Below are 23224 nucleotides of genomic sequence, written 5' to 3' on the forward strand. Positions count from 1 at the left end.
ATTGTCATAGATGTGCCTTCACTTTAATCGCCGCCCACAGACGAGGTTGTTCGAGGGCACTTCAGCACTTGGATTAGGCTTAATCCATGATGGGTTTGGACAATACGGACTCAACCCAACTCGGGTGCTCTCGGACTGCCTTGTCTATGGATTCCGGACTGTTTAATCAAAGACCCACCCACAGGGAGTGCTAAGAGAGAAGCACACCTATGGAATTTTTCGGAGAGCATAAAGACCTACCATTCTCTTACATAATGATCCACTTCCTCTTAGAATTACATAATGGTATCTCCTAAACCACATATTAGCATGGAATCAATCCTACTTTCACTCTTATTAAATTGTGATGGAAAATGATCCTCATCCCGCCACGAAACCCTGCCGAAACTCGGCGGGGTGACGTGTCGGGCTGTGATCTAGAGAGAGAAAGTGAAATACATTCTCTCTCTAGATCACAGCCCGACACGTCACCCCGCCAAGTTTCCTGTCGGGATGTGTATCACGGTTGAATTGTGATTTTGCACGGGAATTTATGATATTTCAGGGACCTTCTCCACACAATGAGACCCCCTCAGAGGCCATGGTCGAGAATATTTTGTCTTGAAATTGTTTATTGTATTAGGTTTCCTCCAAGAAAGAGTCATACAAAAGATAAATTTGTTTGCAATAAATTGATTTATCTGAAAACCGTGGATCAAGTTCGGGAGGATATGTAGGAACAATCACTTTAAAGATGAAGTCTTTGACGCTTCGGTGGCCGAGCCGATTCAAAATACTAAAAAGTTTCAAAAATGATAAAATCAAATCTTGATGACTCCGTGAACGCGTGCCGCTTACGGGACAAATGAGACAAGAGGCATTTTGGTCATTACACACCCAATACTAGGTGTGAGATAACATACCACTGTCTTTTAGGGACACCAAGAGAATTATCGAGGGGCACTTGTATAGTTTTTGAATTTCACATTTTTTGTTTAGTTGGACTGTTCTGAGCAATTGTCTTTAAGACTTCTTAAGGATGTTTATTTCTTTTTTTTTTCAATGGTCACCAATCATCTATTCATTATACTCAAATGGTCTTTGCCCCTATTGAACAGTGTTATTTCTTTTTAATCTGAATTCGAAATCCAAAATAAATACTAATGTATAATTTAGTTGTATAGTTTAAATACTTGCTTGTGTTTACTTCTTTAGTTAATTCAAAATCATACAAAACAACTGAATTATTTCACATTTTAGATTTATAAAACATGTAGCTTTTGTTGAGGATAAAGACCCATCGGATCTCATGAGTAAATCTTTTATCAAAGATACTATTTGATAAGGATCAATTAACTTATTCTAGATGGTCATTGAGTTGTTTTGATAGTTATCAAATCTTTTGTAAAGAGTGAGATCTCAGAGAAAAGAGATCTCACTTATCTATTTGTTACAACTTGTATTATATATAGATGTAATTGCCTCAACTTCAAAGTGTGGAAGAATTAATATAATTATCAATTTCTTATATGGTATCAGTAGTCTAGGGTATTTAGGCACTTATTCCCACTCGCATGATGGCTTCTTCACCATCTTTCTCTCCCACTATTCAATCCATGAGTCATCTACTTACTGTTAAGTTAAATGGATCCAACTATCCACTCTGGCATTCTCAATTTATGACGTTTCTTAATAGCACAGGGATGCTCGGCTATGTTGATGGAACGATTCCGGCTCCTCCTTCCACTATCTCGACTAGTAGCAATGATAGTTTCGCTCCTAATCCAGAGTACACGCTCTGGAAACGGTATGATCAAGCCATTCTCGGTTGTCTATTTTCTTCTCTTGCCGAAAATGTTCACTCACAAGTGATTCGTGCAATGTCTGCTCGTGAAGCGTGGCTTCAACTAGAAAGATCATATGCCTCTTCGTCAGAAGCACGGATTATGCAACTTCGTTATCGTTTACTCAACACCAAGAAAGGGGCTATGAGCGTCACGGACTATATGATTCTTATGAAATCTTTTGCTGATGATCTTGCTGCTATTGAATGTTCCGAATCAGATCGTGACTTGGTTCTCTATATTCTCAGTGGTTTGGGCCCTGAATATGGTCCTTTTGTTACCTCCATTACTACCCGCACTGAACGGGTTTCATATGCTGACTTACATGGCTATTTAATAAGCCAGGAACTTCGGTTGGCGGCTGAAATTTCTCCTGTTCCTCAAATTGATTCGCAGGCTCTTGCTGCGACGAAGGTAACCAATGATTTTTCGAATCGAAATTTCTCCAACACCTCTAATCATAACAGGAACAATAGAGGAGGACGGAGAGGTGGTCGTGGACATCGTTCATCTTACCACCAACAACAATCATACTCTGGTGGTCGTTCCAACAATTTTGTGACCAATCAAGTGGTGTGTCAATATTGCAACCGTCCTGGTCATACGGCTAACCAATGCTATCGACTAGCCGATGCTCTTCAAGCAAGTGCACCACAAGCCATGATAGCCGAACACCATCCTACTTCAGAAATTTCTTATCATCCGGACAGTGGCGCTTCCCACCATGTGACTAATGATCTCCGGAACCTTACTGTCCACTCTGATTTTGCTGGTCATGATGTTCTCCGTGTTGGCAACGGATCAGGTTTGGAAATCACTCATATTGGTAGTTCTTGTTTTGAGTCTTATCCTCATCGATTCAAGTTGAATAATGTCTTACGTGTTCCTTCCATCGCTAAAAATCTTTTATCTGTTCATCAATTTTGTCGTGATAACGATGTAACTTTTGAATTTACATCTGATTACTTTCTCATAAAGGACCGTCGATCGGGGAAAGTTCTACTGCAAGGACCACATAAAGATGGGCTTTACCATTTGACGTTCTCCCCAACAAAATTCACTGCTAATATTGGAGAGCGGACAACAGTTGAAAATTGGCATTCAAGACTCGGGCATCCATCCTTTAAAATTGTTCAGTTAGTTCTCACGAAGAATAAATTACCGGTCGAATCGTTGAGGAAATTTGGTGTTTGTCAGGCATGTCAACTTGGAAAAAGTCATCGCCTTCCCTTACCACAAACCTTCACGGTTTCTCGTCGACCTTTAGAGTTAATTTTTTCAGATGTTTGGGGACCGTCATCTATTCGTTCTATTGATGGTCATAGATTTTATGTTTTATTTGTCGATGATTTCTCTAAATTTTGTTGGATTTATCCAATTATTAATAAATCGGATGTGATGACTCAATTTCTTGCTTTTAAATCTTTGGTTGAAAATATGTTTGATACTAAAATTAAGGCTTTTCAGTCAGATTGGGGAGGAGAATTTGTACGGCTTCATAAATATTTGGTGGACAATGGTATTGATCATAGGGTCACTTGTCCACACACTCATAATCAAAATGGCTCGGTTGAGAGACGACATCGACATGTTGTTGAAACTGGTCTAGCATTACTTGCCCAAAGTTCTACGCCACAACATTTTTGGAATCATGCATTCGAGACTGCAGTTTACTTAATTAATCGGATGCCCACTTCGATACTTAATAACATTTCGCCGTTGGAAAAATTGTTTAAGATTGCACCGGATTACAAATTTCTACGCATATTTGGGTGCGCTTGTTATCCGCATCTTCGACCGTATAACAATCATAAATTGGATTATCGATCGACAAAATGTGTGTTTCTGGGTTATAGTTTTCGGCATAAAGGGTATAAGTGTTATAATCGTATCACTAATCGGATGTTTATTGCTCGTCATGTTGTCTTTGACGAGTCTTGTTTTCCTTTTGCAGTACCACAACCAGTCGAAAAGTCTTCTTCTTCAACAATTCCCGTCCATTTGCCGGCATTAACGCTTCCTGTTCCTAGTGAAAGAGCTTTGAGCACTAATATTTCTGAACCTTCTCAAGCTTCATCAAATCAAGAATTGTTATCTCCCCATTCAAATACTAATGACGTGGTGGCACATCCTCTTGAGACTAGTCAACAACAACTCCCTCCTATAGATTCAGTTGGTGAGATTGTTCACTCCAGAAGAACTCCTTCTCATACTTCACATGGCGTTCACACTCGATCAAAGTCGGGAATTGCTAAACCAAATCCGAAATATTATTCGGCAGATCTTGTTGTGGCATCTTCAGATTTTATTCCCACATGTGCCTCAGTTGCTCTCAAGGAACCTCAATGGCGAGAGGCTATGCTTCACGAAGTCAATGCTCTCATTCATCAACAGACGTGGGATTTGGTTCCTCGACAGTCATCTATGAATGTATTAGGTAATAAATGGGTTTTCACTCTGAAGAAACATGCTGATGGCACCATTGCGCGATATAAAGCGCGTCTAGTTGCCAAGGGATTTAATCAACAATATGGGATTGACTACTTTGACACATTTAGTCCAGTCGTCAAATTTACTACAATTCGTACTGTTATTGCTCATGCCGTCTCTCATCAATGGGATATTCGTCAAATTGACGTTAATAATGCCTTTTTAAATGGCACTCTCGACGAAGATGTTTTTATGCAACAACCACCCGGGTTTATAGATCAGGAACGACCACATCACGTATGCAAACTCCGGAAATCTTTATATGGTCTTAAACAATCCCCCCGTGCTTGGTTTAATCGTTTAAGTAGTTTTTTGCTCACCATTGGTTTTCTGGGTTCTCATACTGATCCTTCACTTTTTATTTATGATAAAGAGGGTACGCGCCTGTACATATTAATTTATGTTGATGATATCCTCATCACGGGATCAAGTTCAGATGTTATTTCTTCGATTATTACTCGTTTGAGTTCCGAATTTGCTTTAAAGGATTTGGGTCGTTTAAATTATTTTCTTGGTATAGAGGTTACTTATAATCAAGATGGTGTTCTCCTTAATCAAAAGAAATATATAGGTGAGATCTTAAGTCGAGCGAAAATGTTGGAGGCAAAACCAATTGCTTCTCCTATTGCAGCTTCTACTCGTCTTAGCATGCATTCTGGCGAGGTTTTTACTGACCCAACATTGTATCGCAGTATTGTTGGAGCTTTACAATACTTAACGATTACGCGTCCAGATCTTTCTTATGTAGTGAATCGAGCATGTCAATACATGCACAAACCAACAAATGAGCATTGGGAACTTGTGAAGCGCATTTTACGCTATTTAAAGAACACAATTGTTTTTGGATTGCAGTTTTATAAGAATTCCTCGTGTCAATTATCTGTGTTTTCAGATGCTGACTGGGCAGGATGTGTTGATGAACGACGGTCTACCGGGGGTTTTGCAATATATTTAGGTAGCAATCTTCTTACGTGGAGCTCCAAGAAGCAAAATACGGTGGCCAAGTCGAGCACGGAAGCCGAATATCGGGCTATTGCCTCTGCTGCAACTGAGATTACATGGCTTATGTCTTTACTACGAGAACTACACATTTCTGTGCCTAGTCCCCCCATCTTATGGTGTGATAACATTGGAGCAACCTACCTCACAGCAAACCCAGTTTTCCATGCTCGCACGAAGCACGTGGAGGTTGATTTTCATTATGTTCGAGAAATGGTCAAACGCCACCAATTAATTGTTAAAATTATCTCTACCCAAGACCAAATAGCGGACATTTTTACTAAGCCTCTATCTACCCCACGGTTTCGATTTCTTCGTAGCAAGCTAAATCTATGTGGGACAGAGTTTAGCTTGAGGGGGGCTGTTGAGGATAAAGACCCATCGGATCTCATGAGTAAATCTTTTATCAAAGATACTATTTGATAAGGATCAATTAACTTATTCTAGATGGTCATTGAGTTGTTTTGATAGTTATCAAATCTTTTGTAAAGAGTGAGATCTCAGAGAAAAGAGATCTCACTTATCTATTTGTTACAACTTGTATTATATATAGATGTAATTGCCTCAACTTCAAAGTGTGGAAGAATTAATATAATTATCAATTTCTTATAGCTTTAATATGACATCCAGCTATCTGAATTTCTATTATAAGGAGTAAGGACACAAAGAGCAAAAGTGTAAATGGAAAACAACATTTGCCTCAAAATATCCATGAACATTTCAATGTAAATGTAAAATCACCTAACCATCCAAGATACTGAATAGTTCTGAATGGTTCAGAGAGGAAGTTGTCATGTTCAATGACATTTATCTACTACAACCAAATTTACCTAAAGGTTCTGCTTTTTTTTACATATTAACAAACCAACAATACATGTGATCATAGTGGAAAACCTAACAAAATGACTCTAAAAAAAAAACACCAATGGACAAAACAACACATGAGAGAGTGTGAACTTGCCTCTTAAATCTTCAGATTCTTTGCCAACAAACCCTTTATTCTGAAATTATGGATTGAACTAAAATGGTGGTTAATAACTCATTAGTGATAACCATGAGTCGAAATTGTTGCTTCTCTCATGGACCCTGCATTCTAGTGTCAACTAAATAATGATCTCTCCTAAACTACACATTAGTATGGAATCGGATGTTTATCTTTTCAAAAAAACATATCAAAGTTTCAATGTTCACTTTTTTATACTAGACGTCAATATTTGAATGTATCCTTCATCCACTAGGTTTCAGCTTTTCTAAGTGAGCATACAACATTTTGGCCGGGGGCTTTTAGCCCCTCCCTCTCAGGAATTGTATTTAGGGTTCCTAAGGAGAATCAAATTTTTAATGTTTATACTAGCTCCCAATATTTGTTCATCCTCTAGGTTTCAATTTTTAATGTTTATACCAGATCACCCGGAAGTGAGCAAGAAAAAGTTGAAGGTCTCATTGCTTTTTATAGTAATAAATTATTACTCTCCCACCACTAGATATTGGGATCCAAGGAGGTTTTTCTCTCCTACTCAATGCAAGTTGGTGACTTACATTTATTGATAAGTTCATGTATTAATTTTTTATACTCTATATTCGTGAATGTGAAACATTATGCAAGTGATTTGTAGTAGTATATTCTACTTTTCATCTATACGAATATTACTCGAATCTTCTTTGATGGAAATTATTCATTTCGTTACGTTTGTAGTTAAAACATTACGACACTGAAAACATATGAATTAGATATAACTTCTTGTTTCAAGATCTTAAGATAAAATCATACGAAACAATTAAATCACTTCAGATTTTAGATTTATAAAAAAAAAACACCTACAACTCTATTGATGCTCTTTGGTGTGGAGGGATATGCACGCTACCACTTACCACCCAGCTAAAGTGGGTTTCACTACTCTCTCCACCTGCTAGTGCTTGATTGCAGGCCCTAACATGTAGCTTTAATATGGCATCCTGCTATCTGAATTTCTATTATAAGATGTAAGGATACAAAGAGTGCAAGAAAATATTTTCATTGGAAATTATAAGGATACCCCTCAACACTAATGTCCAATTGTCCATTGGAATCAAATATATCACTAGAGAATAAAGGAAACTTTTTGGAATCGTACAGGTTTGTCCAATATGAGATCGGAACTATTATATACGCGAATAGAATGAAGCCAACCATCATATTTAGGACCGAAAACATCGGAATAACTAACGGATTTGGTAAGAAACCAGTTACGGTATTCCAATCCAATGAGAATGCACCAATACCAAGACCATGAAGACCAGAACCAATTTGTTGTGCAGTAACAGAATTTTTCCAAATCAAACACAAAAATGAAAGATTTCTAATTGAGGGAAAGAAATAGTTTGGGATAATATGATAGGCAAAGCTTAAGACTGCTACTATCATGAAAAATTGTAGTCCTTTTAGTTGTCTTTTCGCCCTTGGAGTATCCGTTTCGTGCAACAACCTACACTACAAAAATGTTAGTCCAATATATATATATATATATGTATATATATATATACACATACAAATATATGTCTACTTATAGAGAGAGAGAGAGAGCTCGAAGAGACCTGTAAAGAGAGACAACAGGAAGATAAGAAGGCCACCACATATGAGGCGATTCGACGAGGAACTTCATAAATATTCCAGCAAATCCATGACAAAGATAGTTAGAGATGAACCTAGTTTTTCTTTTTTCTCCATGAAAAAGTTGTTAAATGGGTCCTTTTGCTATGAAACAGGAAAAACTAGGTAGACTGCAATCAGAGTCTTATGTGACTTGTTGTGGTTCGTGTTTCCGATAATATTATTATGACTATGGTAAAAGTATATACAAATAATTATTAATTGGAAAATGATGTTCGTCCCTAAAATCATGCCATAATTAGGGAATGTATCTAGCCATAAAAGCGTTTTCTTGTGAGATTACAATTTTATGGGAAAAGAAAAGATAAATAGACTAAAATTGAGAAAGGATTTGTGTGATTTGGAAAATATACTGAAAAGGCTTAAAAGGAATCCTTTTGAAAATGTTTCATCTAAAGTTTCTGCTATCCAATTAATACAGTACTTTTTTTTTCTTATAAAACAATTTTCAAAGAAAGGTTTTGTTATTTGAAAAATTGTTTTTTTTTCAAATAAGTATCAGTGTTGCGTCCAGATCTGAACGTGCTTGCTTCGCCTAAATACTCTAAATTAACCAAACTTTCGTATTAATTTCATACTTGAATATCTCATTCATTTGGAATCGGATTCGAATGATTCTTATTTCTTGGCTTTAAATTTATGTGCTCAATGAGACAACCATAATGGTATGTGCTACTTTTTATTTCGATGAGTCAAAATCGAACCAACATTGGCTCTAACTGGCTCTAATTCTCTAACAGGTAACACAATTGGGTATGAACAAGTAGTTTAACTGTTTCAAATTTCTTAATCATCCCAAACACTTGATATCGAAATTTCTAGTGAAACTACAAAGTCGGATCAAACACAAAATTTGCATTTACCGGATAAGAAAATTGTTTTTCTTTTTAATGAGAATTTTTTTTTCACACAAGATGTTTTTCGCGTATGGACTTAACAATTGGGTCGGTGGATGTTGTGTTGGTAAGGCCGGGAAATTGGCCCGAAAGCCGTAAACCTAAACCAGAACATACTAGTCCGGTGAGAAAAAAGTTCACCCGATGCCCGAAGCGGGTTGTGCTCGCTCCACCCACCTTAAGATAATGGGGGGACTTGGACTCCGTTCATAGAACTCCCACCCCAACATTGGGCCCGAGAGAGGTGCTAGGCTCTAAAGACAGCTTCTGTAGGCACCTTGTGGTCTTTCTTCAAATTTTGACAAACCTAATCCGACGGTCAGGAAACAAAAAAAAGTGGAGTACTTTATCTTGGTCGGCTGGATGTTAGGGCTTGAGGAGTTATGTTTTACAACTCCCGCCCCACCACTCCATCTTCTTCTCCCACCGTCCATCTTCTTCCTTCTATCTATATGGAAATTATTCTTTTCATGATGATAACGTTTTCAGAACGAAAAACTATCTCATCATGTTTGAAGGTCATGGATACTTAATCAAACTGAACGAACCACAAATGCCAATTTAGAACGAAAAGAAACAGAGGGTAGGAAAACACAAACAACTTCATTTACTAGAAACACAAACCCTCCAAACACCATGCATTCCCCCCTCACATTATTCTACACAAAAACAAAAAAAAACAAACAACACAAACAAACTACTAAACTGTGAGCAGAGGGTGCATGTGAAACAACACTTGAGGACCTTCACACCAAATCCTTGCAGCATTCTTTCTTACCGGGGCAACATTTAATGTAACCCGTGGTATTGTAGCGGCCAGCCGCCATAGCATATGAAACAAACATGAGAAGATAAACGACACAAATAATCAAGAAAATGGTCCATGACTTGTTCGTAGCAGCAGCCATGATGAAGGAGAAAACAACAGTGTGATTAAACTTGAATATAGAGAGTTTAGTGAGAAGGGATGAAGAGATGTATGAAATAGGTAGTGGTATATATAGTGGAGGTTTGAGGAGAGAATTGGCAAAATGAATGGCACATGTGCCATTTGGTTAGGTTGTTTTATTTGTCACGTTGCAATTATGGGGTTGTCATTCTGGTGAATATAGACCTTTTCCATTGCGTCCCTAAAATTGTGAAAACTCCAAGTCTGAGAACAACTCTATTAGCGCCTCACATTTCGGGTATAGGCACCCTATCAAAGCCAATTTTGTTGGACGGAATCACGTATTAATGGGCCGCTTATAACAATATTGTGGGATCTCTTTAAAACTCCTCAACAACTTGTATCTAGGAGCATGGACACACTCATTCATGGATCATGACAACAAGATTTGACAGGCATCTTTAAAGGTGTTACCGAGGAGGCATTCTCATACATGAGAGTTTATAGGCGGGAGGGGTTTTGAAAAAATTGTCATAGATTTGCCTTCACTGTTATCGCCCCATGGATTTGGTTGTTCGAGGACATTCAGATTAGGCTTAATCTATGATGGGTTTGGACAATACAGACTCAACCCAATTCGATTGTTCTCGGACTGCCTTGTCTATGGATCTCAGACTGTTCAATCAGAGTCCCAGTGGGAGTGCTAAGAAAGAAGCACGCCTATGCAATTTTACGGAGCGCATAAAAACCTACTTTTCTCTTACATAATGATCCACTTCCTCTTAGAATTACATAATGATATCTCCTCAACCACATATTAGCATGGAATCAATCTTACTTTCACTCTTATTAAATTGTGATTTTGCACTGGCATTTATGAAATTTCGGGGACCTTCTCCAGACAATGAGATCCCTCAGAGGCCAAGGTCGAGAATATATTGTCTTGGAATTGTTTATTGTATTTTGTTTCCTCCAAGAAAGAGTCATACAAGGGATAAATTTGTTTGCAATAAATTGATTTATCTGAATACTGTGGATCAAAAAATATGTAAAAAACAATCACTTTAAAGATGAAGTGTTCGACGCTTTTGTGGGCAAGCCGATTCCAAATACTAAAAAGCTTCAAACATAATAAAATCAAATCCTGATGACTCCCTCCGTAGTCAGTTACGGGGCAGATAAGACAAGAGGCATTTTTGTCATTACACACCTAATAATAGGTGTGAGATAAGATACCCCTCACTTTAGGGACACCAAGAGAATTACCGAGGGGTACTTGTATGGTTTTTAGTTGGACTGTTCAGAACAATTGTCTTTAAGACTTCACAAGGGTGTTTAGTTCTTTTTTCAATGGGTCACCAATGCTCTATTCATTACCACCCAGCTAAAGTGGGTTTCACTACTCTCTCTTTATCTCTTTCCACATGCTAGTGCTAGATAGCAGGCCCTAACATGTAGCTTTAATAGCATCCTGCTATCTGAATTTCTATTATAAGATGTAAGGACAAAGAAGCAAAAATCACCCCACAGAGAGAAAGAAAGAGTTGGAGGTCTCAGAGCTTTTTATAGTAATAAATTATTACTCTCTCTTCAAGAGATAATGGGATCCAAGGAGTTTTTTCTCTCCTAATTAATCAAGTCAGATCAAACACAAAAATTTGCATTTAACAGATAAGAAAATTGTTTTTCTTTTTTAATGAGAATTTTTTTATTTTTATTTTTCACACAAGATATTTTCACACAAACTAATCAGACCCAAGTTGTTCCTATTCGTGTATAGACTTAACAATTGGGTCGATGGATGTGGTGTTCGTAAGGCCTGGAAATTGGTCCGAAAGCCTTAAACCTAAACCGAAACACCCTAGTTCGGTGAGAAAAAAGTCCACCTAATGCCCAAAGTGAGTTGTGCCCTCTCGACCCGCCTCTAGATAATGGGCGGACTTGGACTCCATTCATAAAACTCTTACCCGAACATTGGGCCCGAGAGAGGAGGGTGGCTCTAAAGACGGCTTCTTTAGGCACCTTGTGGTCTTTCTTCAAATTTTGATAAACCTAATCTGACGGTCAGGAAACAAAAGGTATTTTCAGATTTCTTGTGCTTTTATAATTAATCAAGAGTTGAAGGGTCTCAGAGCTTTTTATAGTAGTAGTAATATACCACGAGATATTGGAATCCTAGGAGGTTTTTCTCTCCTAATTAATCAAGCGGGTGACTTACATTTATTGATGAGTAATAAATTGTTACATTTATAGTAATAAATTGTTACAAAGGTAGAAGAAATTAAACTCAAATGAAATGAAATGTATTCATTTCTCTCATAGAGTTCATAAGATTTTCATGTACTGCTAATTTACAAGTTCATAACATGAAGTATGAGTTGAAACAAGAAGAAATTTGAGTTTGAACTACTAATAATAGATTTCAAACAAAATGAAGAGCAAGAGCAACCAACCACCACCAACCACTCATGTGAAAGAAGCTTTCATTATTAGGTCACTGACTTTGTTCGTCAGATTCTCCATTTTGGTAAATAGGCAACTTTTCTCTCGCAGCCCTATAATGGTGAAAGCTAAATAAAAATCTCAGTAAAACTCTATTAACGCCCCTATATTTCTCTTACAGGCACCCTACAAAACCAATTTCTTGTATGGATGGACTCATGTATTAATGGGGCGCTTACATCAATATTGTGGGTCCCCTTTATAACTCCCCAATAATTTCATCATCAAGCAGTGCAAGTATCCAACAGTCATTCACGAGAACCCCTATTTTTGCTTGGATTTAATTGTGATTTTGCAATGATGTTTGTTTTGCTTTCCTTCTATCCCTTGTACTTTTGAACAATTGGACATGAATTTTCTCTTCTCAAAAAATAATTATCAAATTTGTTAATGTTTATACGAGATGTCAATATTTGTTCATCCACTAGGTTTCAATTTTTTTTACCTACTCTCTACTAGTCATGTTTCACACATTCACTCACCACCAAAAATAGAAATTTTACTAGCAGGAGAAAACTTATACTTTTCCTAGTTCAATAGGCCTTCATAATTTTTACCTACTAGTCATTTATTTTAGAGATTCGGTTGGAATCGACGAACGATAATTGATGAGTAAAAATCGTTTAAACACTTTTAGATAAATATCTTTTGGGGTAATTAAGTAAATGTACCTCGCTTATAGAATGGAGAGAAACAAGGGGAGTTTTTTTTTGAGAATTCGACTACGATCTACGTTAGCCGTTACGAAGCATTAATGCATCATTGAGATGTAATAAGCAGGATAACCGTCTAATTTAAACCGACAACAAAGAGGACTAAAATTCGACAACAATTAAAGAAGCTTAAAGTCTGACAAATTATTACATTATTTATAGCCTAAATTACATAGGATAAATCTTGATGGCAACTGCTTCCACCCGAGACTCGATCCCACGATCTCATGGGCTTAAGAGGAGGGTCCAACTGTTACACTAAAGGGTGGTGGACTAATAAGGGGAGGTTGTGCCCTCAAATCTCTCCACTGATCTTCGGGGTTACATCTCAAAAACGGTAAATCGATTTTTTGTATAGATGTAAATCGATTTTGAACCTCCCCGTATTTATGTCAAAATTTATTCTAAAGATTCTCGTACTCAAACTTCTGCTATAGCACGACGCGACTAAGCCAATGGACCACACGTCTTTGTAAGAAAAAAATGTTACTCATAGGAATTCAAATCCAACTCAAGTGTAGAGTTCAACTCAGAGTCTACTATATATGGGCCTTCCCTTGTATCTTATTAAATCTATATGATATGAAGTTCCAAACAATTTAACCCCGCGGGAATAAGGTATAGATCTTAATTAAAACATCTATACGCGAGTTTCACTCGCAGGAAACTTTTTGTGACTTTCTAGCTCAAATGGACGAAGTATATATTCAATGATTTCGACTTTTCCGCCAAAGTTTTGTCGCATTGAAACTCCAATATTTTCTTGTCTTCGCCGCCCTATAGGGCCCTTCTACTCGTATGAAGGGAGAATTCAAAAAGATATTTACGTATATAGGTATAGGAGTGAAAGGGTGTGTTTTTGGTATTCGTCACAAAAGATTTGGGTAGTGATATTGTATCGATGTACCACCAACACTCTATCATTATACTCAAATGATCTTTGCCCCTATTAAATAGTAAGTCATATTTATTTCTCTTTAATCTGAATTTGAAATCCAAAATAAATAATGTATAATTTACTTTGAATCTTAGCTTTGCAAACTGATTTGCAATTTTTTTTAGAGTTAATTCCTATATGACCCCCTACTTTATGACCAGCTTCTTTTATGGCCCCCTTTTTTTTTCGTAAATTCAAATATGACCCCCTATTTTCAAGTAAATGTCCTAATTGTCCTTCCTATTTATAATTTTTCAAAATAAAATTAAATACATTCCACCTCATTTCCACCTCACCTCTATCTCCACCTTACATGTCTCTCCACCTCACTTCTCTCTCTCCACCTTTCTTTCTCTCTCTCTCCACTTTTCTTTCTCTCCCTCTCCACTTTTCTTTCTCTCTCTCCACCTTTCTTTCTCTGTCTCTCTCTTTCAAGTTTCAACCTCTCCCTCTTTGTCTTCCCCGACAAGGTCGCCGACCGGCGACCTCTAAAAAAAAAAAAAACTCTCATCTCTCTCACTCTCAAAAGATTCCAGCGAAGGGATTACCCTTCGCCGGAATCTGTTGAACCAGACCTTCGAAGGTCTGTTCCGAGCAGACCTTCAAGGGTCTGTTCGAGCAGACCCTTTGAAGGTCTGCTCGGAACAGACCTTCAAGGGTCTGTTGGAGCATACCCTTCGAAGGTCTGTTCCAGCAGACCTTCAGATCTGAAGGTCTGCTCAGAACAGACCTAAAGGTCTGGTTCAACAGATTTCGGCGAAGGGTAACCCCTTCGCCGGAATCTTTTGAGAGAGAGAGAGATGAGAGTTTTTTTTTTAAGGTCACCGGCCGAAAAATTTTCCGGCCGGCGACATTGCCGGAGATGACAGAGAGAAGAGAGTTTTATTTTTATTTTTTAAGGTCGCCGGCCGGAAAATTTTCCGGCCGGCGAACTTAATCGGCGAAGACAAAGTGAGGTGGAGAGAGAGAGAGGGAGGTTAGGTGGAGAGAGGGGTGAAGTGGAGAGAGGGGTGAGGTGGAGAGAGAGGTGAGGTGGAGAGAGAGAGAGAGAGAGAGAGAGAGAGATGAGGTGGAGAGAGAGAGATGAGGTGGAGAGAGAGAGATGAGGTGGAGAGCGAGAGAGAGGTGAGGTGGAAATAAATATGTTTTTAATATTTTATTTAGAAATTAGGAAGGGTATTTACGCCATTTACATAAAAATAGGGGCCATATTTGAATTTACGAAAAAATGAGGCCATAAAGGAAGCTGGTCACAAAGTAGGGGGCCATATAGGAATTAACTCTTCGTTTTAACCAAAACTCAAATTTTTTAGAGAGTTGTGGCCAAATTTCCCTAATAATTATTATTGATAAGCATGAGCCGAAATTGTTGCTTCTCTCATGTACCCTGCATTTTTTTTTTTTTTTTTTGTAAAGTCAGAATACTTTAAAGGGTATGACTTCATTAACTACATATTAGTATGGAATGAGATGTTTATCTTTTCAAAAAACATATCAAAATTTCAATGTTTGAATGTATCATTCATCCACTAGGTTTCAACTCTTCTAAGGAGTAACTTCCCCAAGTGAATTAGGGACTAGTACACCCAATTTATGTAACAACAAGTGTAGGAAAACACTTTCATTGAGAATTCTAAGGATGCCCAAGTGAATTGGGGTACTTAAAATTCCCTAGTTAATGGCCCAAACTCCACCATTTCCTTCTACTTGAATGCCTATACCCATAAAATGCTGAATAGGACATACTAATTGAACTTTTAAATAATCCCTAAAACCTATTTCCACAAGATTTGAACATTAAGAAAACAACTATATCCTTAGTTTCTCTGAAAATTATCAGTTCGATGATATATTTCTTTCAAAAGTCTTTACATGAACAAGGGGAAAATGGAATATGTCCCTATCTGTCATCAACCCCTAGGGCCGATCCTGAAGTCAAAGCAGACAAAGCCTCTTTCCCGGCCTCGGGCCAAAGAGGTCACATTTCATAAGGTAATGCTTCTTGTTTGCCGTCTGGGCGAACTAATTTAATTATAGTAGTGATAATGTTAAGCAAAATATCTAATGTAGCTCGTTGGTTGGACCCCACCTTTAAGATCAGGAGGCTGAGGTCCAGGTACGAATCTTCTTTTTGCTACTATGTATATATAATTGGAGAACAATTAAAAATGTATTCTAATTATAGATTTTTTCCTACCAAGTTTGCAAGACTAGAATACTAATTCTCATTTTTAACCAAACATGCTACAACTAATCTCATAAACAAATCACAAATTTTATCGAATTTAGTGGTATCTAACATCGTATCTGGTAAATGAGGGAATGAAATCATTAAACTACAACTTTTGCATCTTGAATATGTAGCATAGTATTCATAGTCTTCATATGTTAGGTTAGTTATAACAACATTTCTATGGGGTATTTAATTATTTTTTAAACTAATAAAAAATTTAGTCATTAGATCAATTTGTAGATAAGATGCATGATCCAAAAGTATAACATTCATCAAAAACTAATTTTAGATAAAAATTTGCAAGCATTTACGTGTCGTCGTTTAATTTTATCTTATGTTATTCGTTGGTACACAATAACATTTCTTTTACTACTTTATAGAATTTTTAGACACTTAATTATTTAAAATTTCAAAAGATGTCAGCTGACATTGCAAAAAAGAAAAAAAGAGTCAACTGAGTTCATTACACATTACAAAATCATGTTATTTCTTGGTTGATTTTTTTAATATAAAAGTACATTTAAGAAAATGCTAAACGTCATATTTAGTAACAAAACTAAGTTAAACCGACCAACTTAACCGAACAAAACTAAACCAAGCTTAATCGACTTATCCAATATTATTTTTTAATTTCAGTTAAATATACCGGGCCACATTTTCATGACTCGCTTCTATTAGCAGTAATGTATATATTTGTATATTTCCTTTGTCAAGGTTACTCTTGTAATTGTATTGTCTCTCATCCTCTCTATAAATATAGCAATACCCTAACACATTAGGGTATCTTGAGTTCTATCTCTATTATGGTATCAAGAGCATCTCTTTAATTCATTTTTTTCCTTGGGTTTCAGTGCCTTCACCTTTGCCTTCATTTCTTCAATGGCTGATTCTACAGTCACTGCTCCTTCTGATCTTACACCTCCTTCATTCAATTTGTCTCTTCTTTTCCTAATCTCTCTAATATTGCTCACCTTGTCTCCATTAGACTTGATAACTCCAACTACCTCTTATGGAAGAGTCAGCTACTTCCTATTCTCCATTCTCAAGACCTATTCAAATTTGTTGATGGCTCCTTCCCTGCTCCACCAGAATTTCTACCATCTTCTTCCTCTGAATCCTCCTCTGTTTCACTCACAAATCCTGACTATCTTTACTTGTATCGCATTGACCAAATGCTCTTATCTTGGATAAATGCAACTCTCACAGAACCTGTTCTAAGTCAAGTTCTTGGCCTTACCTCTTCTAAGGCTGTCTGGGATTCTCTTGCTAGCAATTTCTCCTCCATTAACTCTACTCGACTCATGAATCTGAAGCTACAACTTCAGACAACTAAGAAAGGTTCCTTATCTGTTAATGATTATCTTCTTCGTCTAAAATCCATTTCTGATTCTCTTGCAACAGTTGGACACCCAGTTGTTGATTCTGAACTGGTGTTAATCATTTTGTCTGGTCTTGGTCCTGAATATGAAGGTTTCGTCACCTCCATTACCACTCGTCTCACCCCACCTTCTTCATTTGAGCTACACTCATTATTACTCACTCATGAGTTTCGAAAAGAACTCCTTAGCTCTCAAAACATTCAACCAGCAACCCTTCTTTCTCAGTCTCCCTCATTTCCTAGACCCGATTCTTTCACTCCTCATCGAGGTAACAGGGGTCGTTCCTCTCGAGGAGGTTACAGAGGTTCTTCTAGAGGATACCACTCTAACAGAGGTGGTTATCAACGAAATCATTCTTCTGTTCTTGGTCCTCCTCCTTCTTCACCATTAATATGTCAATATTGTGGAAAAATGGGTCATTCAGCTCGTCAGTGCTACAACCTTCCTCATTTCAATGAAGTAGCTCAATCCTTCTCTGCCATGGGTTTAGACTCTGTTGCTTCTGACCCAAACTGGTATATTGATTCAGGAGCCTTAAAGCATATCTCATCTGATGTTGCATTCACATCTTCTCGTTCTGAGATCAATCATCCTGCTCATGTAATGGTGGGTACTGGTAGTGTTGCTCCAGTATCAGGTATTTCTAATATACTTCTTCCTTCATCTAATTTTTCTCTCAATAATGTCCTGTTAGTCCTTCCTTCAAGAAAAACCTCATCTCAGTTTCTCAACTCCTTCGTGATTTTAACTGCCTTGTTGTGTTTCATCGATCTGGCTTTTATGTTCAGGACATCCCAACAAGGAGGAAACTCCTAATAGGAACAATTAACAATGGTCTCTTTCAACTCTCACCCAACAAAGCCAACTCAGTTAAAGCTCCCATCTCTCTCTTTGCTTCTCCTCTGGCTTCTTCTCCCTCAGCTACATCTGAAGTTTGGCACCGCCGATTAGCTCACCCCCACTTGAACATTTTCAATTTAGTTGTTCAGAGCAATGGTTTATCTTTAAAGAATTCTGTAATGAAATAATTTAAATGTAATAGTTGCATCATGGGCAAACATCATCGTCTTCCATTTACATCTGTTATTCATTCTTCTACTAGCCCTAATGAGTTGATTCACTCGGATCTCTGGGGTCCTTCTCCCATTACTTCTTCTTCTGGCCATCGTTATGTCCTTCTACTTATTGATGACTTTACACGATTCACTTGGTTATATTTTCTAAAGAACAAATCTGAAGTACTCACACATTTTAAAAACTTTAAACTCTTTGCTGAAAATCAATTTGGTACTTCAATCAAAACCTTTCAATCTGATGGTGGGGGGGAATATGTTAATACTGAGTTTAACAATTTTCTTATTGCCAATGGCATTCATCATCGACGCTCATGTCCACATACCCCACAACATAATGGGGTAGCTGAGCGCAAAATTCGTCATCTAGTTGAAACAGCCATTACTCTGCTTCATCAAGCTTCTGTTCCTAACTCTTTTTGGCCAGATGCTTTTTAAACCGCAATCTATACAATCAATCGTCTTCCTAGTTCTACCACTAATGGTGTTTCTCCCTTTGAAAAACTTCTTCACATCAAACCAAACTACAATGATCTTCGTATTTTCGGATGTAGATGTTACCCCTTGCTATCTCTTTATCCTTCCTCCAAACTTGATCTTAAATCCAAACCTTGTATTTTTATGGGTTACAACCCTAATTACAAAGGATATAAATGTCTGGATGAATCTTCTTCTCGTGTTTACATCTCTCGCCATGTTCTTTTTGACGAAGCTCTGTTCCCTTTCAGCCAAGCTTCGAAGAAAGATAAACAGATCCCTCCTTCAAACTCCAACGTCTCTTTAAATTGGACCGTTGATCCTATTCGACCTACACCTTTTAATCCTATCCGTCCATCTGCTCCTCACCCGAGTGGTCCTTCGCCTCCCTTTCCTGACTTGCCAGCTGGTCCTTTTGTTTTGGTCCAGCGTGGTCCCCGACCACAACGACCTTCTCAGTTTACTGCTCCCACTACTCTGCCACCTAATTCTGTTTCCACTCGTCCTTTTTCCTCCACCAACACCACAGCATCTGACCACATGTCTCCCACTCCTTCTGACCACATGTCTCCCACTGACCTCCAGATGGCACAAAACTCCTCTTCTTCTTCTCCTAACCCTAATTTTCCTATTTCGAACCCAACTGCTAATTTACCTGGTCCCTCTTCTCCCATTCCCCATCTCAATATCCCAATTTCGAAACCTGATTCAAATCCCTCGATTCCTTCTTCTTCACCAAACCCAAATGATCATTCCATCTCGTCTGATGTTCCTCTCACACTTCCACCTTCCTCATCTTCCACACATCCCATGATTACTCGCGCTCGTGATGGCACAAGGAAACCAAGGGTTCTACTTACTACACCTGTATCTATTTCTTCTTCTTCTACTTATACACCTAACCTTGATGAACCATCCACCTATCTACAGGCTTCGAAAATTGACCATTGGAAGCAAGCTATGTCTGAGGAAATGCAAGCTCTGTTGAAAAACAATACATGGACCTTGGTTCCACCTCCATCGAACTGTAATGTGGTTGGCTGCAAGTGGATTTACAAAGTTAAACAAAAGGCGGATAGATCAATTCAATGTTACAAGGCTAGATTAGTAGCTAGGGGTTACAATCAAGAACATGGGGTTGATTACGATGAAACCTACAGTCCTGTAGTTCGTCCTGCCACTATTAGATCAGTTCTTTCCATTGCAATTTCAGGTAATTGGCAAATTCAACAATTAGATGTTAAAAATGCGTTTTTAAATGGTGATTTGGCCGAACTCGTATATATGAGTCAACCCAAGGGTTTTGAAAATCCCTCTCTTCCTCATCATGTCTGCAAGTTGAACAAGGCCATTTATGGCCTTAAACAGACCCCTCGAGCTTGGCATTCTCGGTTCAGTACTAGTTTACTACAATATGGGTTCAGTCAATCTATCTCCGACCCCTCCATGTTTCATTTTCACTCTTCTAAAGACATTATTATCTTATTACTTTACGTAGATGACATTATTGTCACTTCTTCTTCTTCTTTACTTCATAGTTTCATCACTTGGTTGAAAACTCAAATTGACATGTCAGATCTTGGTCCTTTGTGTTACTTCTTAGGCATGGAAGCCAATAGAACTTCTGATTCTATGATTCTCACTCAAACAAAATACTCAATGGAATTGTTAGATCGTTTTGGTTTATTGAATTCTAAACCAGTTTCGACCCCTGTTCTCACTGGTTCTAAATTGTCCAAACTAGAGGGGACTCCATTACGTGATCCTCAACTCTTTCGTAGTCTAGTGGGGGCTCTACAGTACCTGACCCTTACTCGACCGGACATTGCCTATTCCGTCAATCAAGTGTCTAAGTTTATGGCGAAACCTTGCTCTGTTCACTAAATGGCTGCCAAACGCATCCTCCGATACCTTAAAGGAACTCTCACTCATGGTTTAATTTTTCGTCGTGCCATATCACTACCTCTGATTGGGTATTTGGATGCTGACTGGGTGGGTCACCTGATGATCGCCGATCGACCTCTGGGTATTGTGTCTTTCTTGGACCAAATTTAATTGCGTGGGCCTCCAAAACTCAGCCCACTGTGGCCCGATCATCCACAGAAGCAAAATATCGGGCGGTGGCCTTAGCTTCCACAGAGGTACTTTGGTTACGAAATCTTCTTAAGGAATTGGGCCTTGATCAAGACACTCCCCCTATCATTCACTGTGACAATCTAAGCACAACATATCTGACGGTCAATCCAATTTTGCATATAAGAACCAAACACGTGGCTATTGACTTTCATTTTGTTCGCGAACAAGTCAAGTCTGGTACCCTTAAAGTTCATTTCGTACCAGGTGATTCTCAGATTGCAGATGTGTTCACAAAAGGGCTATCTACATCACGCTTTGAAGAACTCAAGTTCAAGCTCTCATTAGTTCCTGGGCATTCGGCTTGAGGGGGGGTATTAGTAGTAATGTATATATTCGTATATTTCCTTTTTGTCAAGGTTACTCTTGTAATTGTATTGTCTCTCATCCTCTCTATAAATATAGCAATACCCTAACACATTAGGGTATCTTGAGTTCTATTAGCTTCGAGCCACCAAATTCTCAGGACCGGCCCTGTCAACCCTTGAAATCAATTTCAATGTCGAATGCAATCCTCGCAAACATCAAGATTCTTCACGATTGTAATTGTTGATATTGGAGGTGTTTTCACTAATCCAAACACAGTTGGCAACTTCTTCGTGTGTTTATATAAAACTTTTTCTCTCCTATCTTCTTCAATGAGGAGTAATACAAATTTAATGTCTCGAATATATACTCTTAACTTCATTTGTTCAAGTAAAGCTCCCCAAACAACTATATTAATTAGCCTTCATCGGCATGTTCCTGATAAATTTGTAGGCTCTCGGAGATAGCCCGCTTGTCTCAGGAAATCGACCATGAACCCGTAATGCTAAAGATGTTAAACTATACTATAATCTTTACTCATACTAGCAAAAAACTTATGATCTTCTTCTATCAATCCTGTTGGGGAAAAACGGGCACTTAGGTGCAGCGGAAACAAGAGTTTTTCCCTTTGTGTTAGTTACGAGGATAATACAGAAGAATAAGTGGGAGCAATAAACAAAGAACTGAAAGTAAATAAGACAACGATTTTTAACGTGGAAAACCTCCTCAACTTGAGAAGTATAAACCACGGGACTCGTAGTCCAACCAAATCAACTATAATAAGCAAAGTAGTTACAGACTACGTCCACCCGAGACTCAGACCCTTCCCAAAAGAATCAATCTCAAACATGAAGAAACGCGAAGAAAACCTCACAAGCAAGAACAAAACAGCCCAGAAATATTCAGTCTAAAACGACCCTAAATTCACTAGGATTACGGCGACGAATCAACGGTCCCTCCGTACAAATACTAGATGAACAGGTTAAGAACACCTCTGAAAAATTTCAGTTTAATCGGAGAAGAACTCACCGTCGGATTTTTCGAACAACGAAGACTGCGCACGCTGAAACAGATCAGCCCTGCTCTTCTCGGCAACCTCCTTCTCTCCCTTCTTCTCTTGTGCGTTTCTAATTGCGTTGCTCCCTTTGGTGCTCCTCACACACATCTAAATTAGGTTAAGGTAGTATTTATAGACTCCCCCTTAATTCTAATTCCACCGTCATATATAAGTAACCGACCCAAAGAAACTCGATTCGGGGCCGGGGTTGGTTTTCTAATCCAAACCCAACTAGGTTTCCCCACTAGAAGGAAAACCCAACAAATCCATATATGACTCTATGATTATAAGCATGTAGAAGGCTAATCAAAGTTACCCCATTTATTTGCTATGATAAATGCTAGGAAACAAGAAAAGGTAAGTAAACTCTGACCATATGCCTTATCTGGCTTGTGATTCGTGTTTCTGATGATGTTAGAAGAGTGTAAAAGCTATATATAGATGATTATTAATTGGAAGATGACGTGAGACCTGAAAATCATGCCATTATTTAGCAAATGTATCAAACCATAAAAACGTTTTCTTGATATGTTCTCACTGATCTCTATTCGAGCTAATCGTATTCTGGTTTCTAGCTCGTTCTACCACTTCCATATCAACTTCTGATTCTTCCGCGGGTGCTACCAATATAATGTCATCTTAGCATCTTACTAGGAACAACACAGAG

General features: G+C 38.1%; 1 protein-coding gene and 1 long non-coding RNA gene across 8 annotated transcripts in view; both read right to left on the bottom strand.

The window, feature by feature from the left end:
- The window catches only part of TPC1 (two-pore channel 1), a 48565-nt gene that overhangs the window by 22066 nt on the left and 3275 nt on the right, over positions 1-23224 (bottom strand). The gene's annotated exons all lie outside the window — the stretch shown is intronic.
- On the bottom strand, positions 6965-7971 carry LOC147555646 (uncharacterized). The gene is made up of 2 exons (XR_015234999.1): positions 7887-7971; positions 6965-7777 (listed from the first exon to the last, which is right to left on the bottom strand). It is a non-coding gene; the product is annotated as an uncharacterized LOC147555646 (long non-coding RNA).

This window comes from Eschscholzia californica, unplaced genomic scaffold (genome assembly GCF_041429995.1).
Source record: "Eschscholzia californica isolate CP2 unplaced genomic scaffold, dmEscCali1.0.p SCAF_2, whole genome shotgun sequence".
Taxonomy (NCBI): Eukaryota; Viridiplantae; Streptophyta; class Magnoliopsida; order Ranunculales; family Papaveraceae; genus Eschscholzia; species Eschscholzia californica.